Source organism: Octopus bimaculoides, chromosome 1 (genome assembly GCF_001194135.2).
Source record: "Octopus bimaculoides isolate UCB-OBI-ISO-001 chromosome 1, ASM119413v2, whole genome shotgun sequence".
In the NCBI taxonomy this organism is placed as follows: domain Eukaryota; kingdom Metazoa; phylum Mollusca; class Cephalopoda; order Octopoda; family Octopodidae; genus Octopus; species Octopus bimaculoides.
In genome coordinates this window covers 170,496,095-170,503,634 of record NC_068981.1, presented here as the reverse complement: position 1 = coordinate 170,503,634, position 7,540 = coordinate 170,496,095, and positions in this window count along the sequence as shown.

The window sequence follows — 7,540 nt, the reverse complement described above, 5'->3', positions numbered from 1 at the left end:
TACATATATATAAATATTTTATGATGAGAGTTACGACGCACCCTTGCAAGAAATAGACTGGTCTGAGTAAAGTATGCATAGTAACGATCCGAGTAAGTTCAGAGGTTCAGAGTTCGGAGTCGAGTAAAGTTCGTGTTAGTTCGCAGTGTAGTCGGAAGGTGTCGATTGGTTACTTCACAAGGATTATTGATTGTTGGATCGTAAAGTGATTTGTTAGTTCATTACATTGTTTTTACGGTTGTTTGGTTATCTTATTTATTCTACGTAACAATTACATTACAGCATCTGGCGACGAAGTTTTCGAAGCTCTCGTAAGTTATTTATCAATTCGTTCGTGATACAACTTGTTAAATAAATGGAAGACCTATTAGCTTTCACAGTGCAGTTGCAAAAGCAAGAACAAGAGCAGCAACAGGAGTCGCAGACGCAACTATTACAGTAACAACTACAACAACTACAGTTATTGGGGCTACATTCAGAGAAGTCCAAAAATGAGGTAAGTTCGTTTTCGCCAGACGACGTTTCGTACGCGATTAATGAATTCAGTTATAACCCAGAGAGGGGTAGAACTTTTGCATCGTACTACAGAAGGTACAAGATTTTAAAGCAAGATTGTAAATCATGGTCGGACGAACAAAAAGCGAGATTGTTATGGCGAAAATTAACTCCGTTATAACATGAAGGTTACTCTAATTTCATATCGCCCACAAAACTCAATGAAATTTGTTTTAAAGACGTAATAGAATTACTGTCTAACATATTCGGTGATAAAACTTCTCTGTTTAACACTCAAATGGAGTGCTGGAATGTAACTAAAAAAGAGAATGATGATTTTATCACGTACGCAGGAACAGTCACCTGGATGCGTGAAAGATATAAACTCAAAGAACTTACACCTGAGATGTTAAAGTGTCTTATTTTAGTACAAGGCATTATAACAAGCGAAGATACAGAAATTCGGGCAACAATTCTTTCTAAATTAGAACAAGCGAACCAAGTTTTAACCTTACAGTCCTTGTCAGAAGAATGCTAAAGGATGGCAAGCCTGAAACATGATGTAGAAAACATTCAAGAGATGGATTCCTCAAAAATACAGATATGCTGACCGGAAAAGTACAATAAAAAAAGAGCCTGATGTCCTAATACATGTTATGGATGTGCAGGCATACATTTCAGAAAAGATTGTCTATTTAAAAATCAAATATGCTACAGTTGCAAAAGAGCTGGTCACAAGAGTTCACACTTCAGAACAAAATTACGAAGGTAGAACGTTAAAAATCCTAGAGTGCTCTCAGCAGAAACAAAAATCGACTCCCAAATAAGAAAATTCGTACACGTAAAAATAATTGGAATACATACTGAACTTCAATTGGGATACTGAAAGTGATATTTCATTAATGAATATGGACACATGGAAGAAAATAAGGAAACCTCTGTTGAGAAAATCAGCGAAATCTGCTCGTAGCTGACGGGTGACAAATCACATTTCATAGGCGAAATGTGAACTAATTTCACATTTCGAGGAAAAACATGTTCAGAGTTCGGAGTCGAGTGAAGTTCGTGTTGGTTCGCAGTAAAGTCGGAAAGTGTCGGTTGGTTAGTTCTCAAGGAATATTGATTATTAGTTCGTTACATTGTTTTTATGGTTGTCTGGTTATCTTATTTATTGTAAGTAATAAATACGTTACAACAATATATGTGATAGGTCAAGATTAAAGTGAATCATGCATTTAAATGGTAAGGCACCGGGTCGGGTCGAAAAGTAAAATTTGTATACAAGAAAAGTAGATATATATATATGCGGGTACCGAAATACAGACAGAAAGATATTCAGGTTATGCATACGATTAATTGTACCCGATTGAGTATATCAATAACCGTAACGGATGGAAAGGTTTTTTTTTTTTCTAATGATGTGATGTGTCCATTAATCAACTGAAAATTCGTTGTGATGAAACAGTTGTAATGCATTGATGCCTTATCCATCTGGTGTTATTTATTCATTTATGCATATATATATATATATATATATATATATATATATATATATATACACACACACACACAGAGGTTTACTCATGAAGTGATGTTCACGCCATTGTAGCTGAACTTTGCTTTAATTTCCGTATTCCTAATAATGTTTTGAAGTGGGTTCGTTATTCTGTGTGCATATATAATTTTCATTGGTCGGCTTCTAACGTTTGCTATTTCATTTACGAAATAAGAACTCAACAAATATACCTACCTCGCGAACTGAAATGGTGCTCTTATAAGCACAGTCACGCCAAGAAAATATGTATTAGAAATTCAATTAGAATTAGGAAATAATAACCGACCAGACTAATAAAACGAACAAGTCACCTATAAATAAATTCACAGTGAAGTAACATTTAACAAGGAAAATGAGTAGTCATGTATAAAAGAATAAACTACAAAATATGTAAAAATCAACGGAATCATCTGATTCACTTCTTCATTGTGTTGCCTTGAAAATTATGGTAAAAGAAAATAGATGTCAGCTTAGATATACATTTTTCTATAAAATTATTTGCCTTCACCGTATTTCTCCTCATAACTAATTCTAACATTCAGCACACATGTATACACATCTGACTTTCCTTTCCTCCATCCATCTCCACATACATACATATATGTCTGTACAAATATATGAGTGCGTGTTTATTATATATATATAATGATTCGACCGTGAATGTGAAGCTTTAGCGTATGTCCTCTTATCAGTCTGTGCTTATTTTAGTTTTATAATTTTGGATTGACGGTTCCAGTAAATTACGTGTGGTTTAGGCTTCTATCAAATTGTATTCGTCATCTTTTTCCTTCACACCGCTCGTGACAAACATAGACTTTATCGTTTCTTTTAGACGACCATTTTGTATTTGCCTACATCATAAGTAACGTTGCTGCTCATTTTCCAACCTTCCAAAGAAATCTCTCCCCAAGCCTCTATCTTTACACACACACACATACGCACACATATATACCCATTGTTCATTTTATAATGAAATAAAAAGTTTTAGGTTATCGTTAATGAAAGTTTACAGGTTGATTATTATAATTATTGACAATATTTCAAATAGATTTACATTTCAAAATGTCCAACCTTTGCTTTCACCATAGCCCTTAGTTATTACTCAACTATTTACCACTTCACCATTCTTTTTACCTGCCATTTTCAATGCTAAACTTTATTCTTGTTTCGTTTGAGATGCCATATTTAATTAAGGGAAAACAATGCAACGTAAGAACGTTGAGAAACGTCATACAACATTTGCAATTCTTCAATTTATGTTTGAATAACGTCTAAATTACTATTTACTTAATGGGAAAATAAATATGCCACCCTCGGTACACTAAGGAAAAGCAAAGAAAATCATAGTCTAATAACGATGAGTAAACTGAAACATCGAAGTCACTGGCACTCGTTTTCATTAAAAAAAATACAAGAACATAATAAATACGTACTCTACGTATGAAAAAGCATCGTGTAATGTCACTTTTTTTTACATATAGCTTCGTATAAGATTAAACATTAATCCGTCTAGACGCACGTATGCACTCATATACGAAAGTGAATATATCTCTAAATGTTCCTGCTTACACGAATGAGAGTGTACTTCTGCCTGTTTCTGTGAGTGCGAATGTATGAGTGTCTCCATTTGCGTTTTACATATGATTACAACTTGGAACCTGACACTTAGTGCTTATTAACGTCCTTCTATTTGTATATGAAACCTATATTCTACAATTAACGTAGATTATATGATAGAATAATGATCATGTAAACATAAAAAAATGAATGATATATCTATATACGCATTCTGAAGGACACTTGGCTGAAATCATGTACAAGCTCTCTATCACGTACTTCTAAATAGATCATCGGTGCGTGGCTAACGTAGCTACGTTATGATCAATAATATAGAACGCAGGCATTGGCACTCTTAGAAGTACGTCCACGCAAACACTCCAACGCAATATGTATGTAATAACATATTTATACGGACAAAAAGCCCACACAGTCAAATAATACACACATACATAGATACGCACTCACATACTCACGTGCACGCACACACAAACACACACAAATATAGATATGAGTGCATGAAGAGAATCAGGCAAAATATAGGGGACGTAATAATTGTATTACTCCTTTTCTTCTTTCTTTCATCTACATCACATCGTCACGTTTTATGTTAGAAATAAAGAAGTAGAGAAAGTTCGAGCGTCAAAAGAGATTATAAAACCAAAATGAGATTATGAAAAATGCGCAACCATTTTACTTACGGCGAGAACACTTCTCTACATCACTAACACACACGCAAAAACTCACATACATATATATATATATACAATAATAAAAAATCTAATAAAAAATATTCACATACATATATATATATTCTCGCATGTTCTACTTTTTCTGCAAGTTTTAACATTTGTTATGAATGTGTGTTTTGTATCAATTTCTTTGACTTGGGATTCAAGTTAGCCGAATCTGCGATGTTCTAAGGAGAGCTCTTTAATTCTTATGTATGTTTATTTTATATACAAGGATGTTGGTTCATATCCTACCTATTGTTTTCGTTTATATATACTTTAATTGTTTCATGTTCTTTTTAAAATAATATTCGTGTTTATCAATTTCGTTATTGTTATAGTTGGTATATTTTACGAAAGTATCTTTGATTTTATAGCGTATTTTTAAATTCTATATGTTTACTAAGACTCCAGTGATTGGCCTGTCGTGTTTCATTGCGTTTCCTTGTTTTCAATGTTTTCGTATGTTTATGTTTACTTTAATGTACGTTTAATTTCTGTTATCTTTGTTGATTTTTCTGTTTTCGGTTCATTTAAGTTATATCATGCGTCTTGTATATATATCTTTGTCGCTTAGAAAGCTGAAATTAAAATTGATTTCTGAATTTGCTTTGTTTGGGATGATTGTTTTTGTTACTGTTCAGCGGTTACTGGTCATGGTTCAGGGGTTTCATATATTCTTACTGTTGAAATGTTATTCTCTGCTTTAGTGAAAATATTTATATGTGTATCGTTAATGTATACACAAACATACACACGTACATATATACATATATATATATATATATATATATATATATATATATATATATATATATAAAACCTTATGGTATATCATATCTTTGACTGTCGTTCGTGCACACCTGTATGTAGTGTGTGAAAGTGTATGTGTTTATTTTTCCTTCACATGAACGTATGCCACATTGTGCTGTCACTTCCCAACAAAGAATCTACAACATGATATATCAATCTCATAGTGTCGGCATTCAAATCTCACTAAATATTGCACTTCTGAATGCAATAAATTTAACTACAAATAATTAAAAATGGTATATATAGGTATATATAGGCCTCAATTTTGAAATACGTTCATTGGACCTAATCTTGTTTAGTGAGCAGCAAAACATTTGTTCATATTATCTTATAACTTAACATAGGAAAGTATTAAGTTGTGATCTTGCACGTAGAGAAAAATTCAAACATGTAACAAATGTTTCCCTTTTAATTGATAGTGCTTTCGATTCTTGTGTATTCAGAACACAAGAAATATTTAAATTTCACACAGACTGAAATGTGCTACTGCTATTTTTCCTTTTTTGGAAAATCTAATATCACAAGTGTAATATACATACATACATACATACAAGAATAAGGGCAGGGAATCGTCAATTAATAATAGAATTAATAATTAACAATTTTGCCAAGTAGTTCAGTATGAAAAAACCTTTATCGGTAAAACCATTTATCATCATAAATATACAGGGTTTAGCATTGAGCTGCTTCTCCAACATACTGAAAATTTAGAAATAGCAGTCAAAGAACTACTGATTCTAAACTACAAATTTTTCTCTAAACGGATGGCGATATTTCGGTTTTTTGTTCTATGTGTGCCATAAATATCGCCATCCGTTTAGAGAAAAATGTGTAGTTTAGAATCAGTAGTTCTTTGACTGCTATTTCTAAATTTTCAGTATGTTGGAAAAGCAACTCAATGCTAATCCCTGTATATTTATGATGATACATACATACATATGTAGATGAGAGCACACAAACACGCATAAACACTCACACACACACACACAGACAAACGCATGCACACACACACACAAACGTGGACACACACGTATACTTTTATTCTTGTATTCATTATTCTGTTACTTGTTTCAATCATGTGAGTGCGGCCATGTTGGGGCACAGACTTGAAGGGACTTCGTAGAACAAGTCGACGCCAGGACTTACATTTTAGAGTGTAGTACTGACTCTATCGGTATCATTGCCGAACCACTAGATTACGGGGACATAAACATAGCAACACTGAATTTCAAACAGTGATGGAGGGACAAATACACACACACACACACACACACACACACACACACACACACACACACACACACACACACACCTATATAAATACATACATGCATGTATATATATGCATGCATACATACATACATATATACATGCATACATATATATATAAAATTCATTAAGATTATAATTAATAATCATAAAATATGATTATAAGTAAAGGCTCTGGAATGCCACTGCCTATACGCTAAAAGTAGATGTCAAATATCAACAATCCACTCTAAATTAGTTCTCGGTTTATAACCCTAAGTCGGATCATCCAAAATTTTGTAAATCTTCTTGCCCATTACCTCGCATCCGACCTAGGGTTAAAATAGAGAACTAATTCAGAGTGCATTGTAGGTATTTAACATCTACTTTTAGCGTACAGGAGCTGGCATTCCATAGCCCTTAATTATATTTTATAATTATATATATAAGAATATATATAATACATATAAGAATGTGTAGATGACAGGATTCTTTCAGTTTCCGTCTACTAAATTCTTTCAGAAGGATTTGGTCGGCCTGTAACTATAGTAGACGACAATTGCCCAAGCTGCTCCGCAGTGGAAAGGAATCCGTAACCATGTGGCTTAAAATAACCGTTATAGAATTTACTTATAGTTAATAACTAACTGGACTAACATCTCTTTCACATAATGATAAATATGAACCTCCTAAATTCTATTCTTCTGCTATTTCTTTTCTCTAGTTCATTGTAAAAATTATTTTTATACTTCCAGCACTGAAGTATACATTGATGTATAATTATTTAATTTATTTGAATAATTTAATTTAATTCACTTCAATCATGAATTTGCATCTTTTTAATATCTCCGTACGAAACGATCGCCTCCATAGATTAAAATTCTCTGATACATTTTAACAACTTGCCTTCTCCATTTTTAACTAAATTGTTGAGCTTTATGGGCTTTCTTTCTATAAATTCACGACACATCATATACAAGTATTATTTTCATATTCGCAAATTTACGCCTGTAAACTACCAGCAAAATATGAAGAAGAACCATTAGAAATCTTTTTGGGAAACCTCCAAATTAAAGGACGAATCAATATTCAACCTTTTTTACATCTCTTTCTTTCACTCTCTCTCTCTCACTATATATAT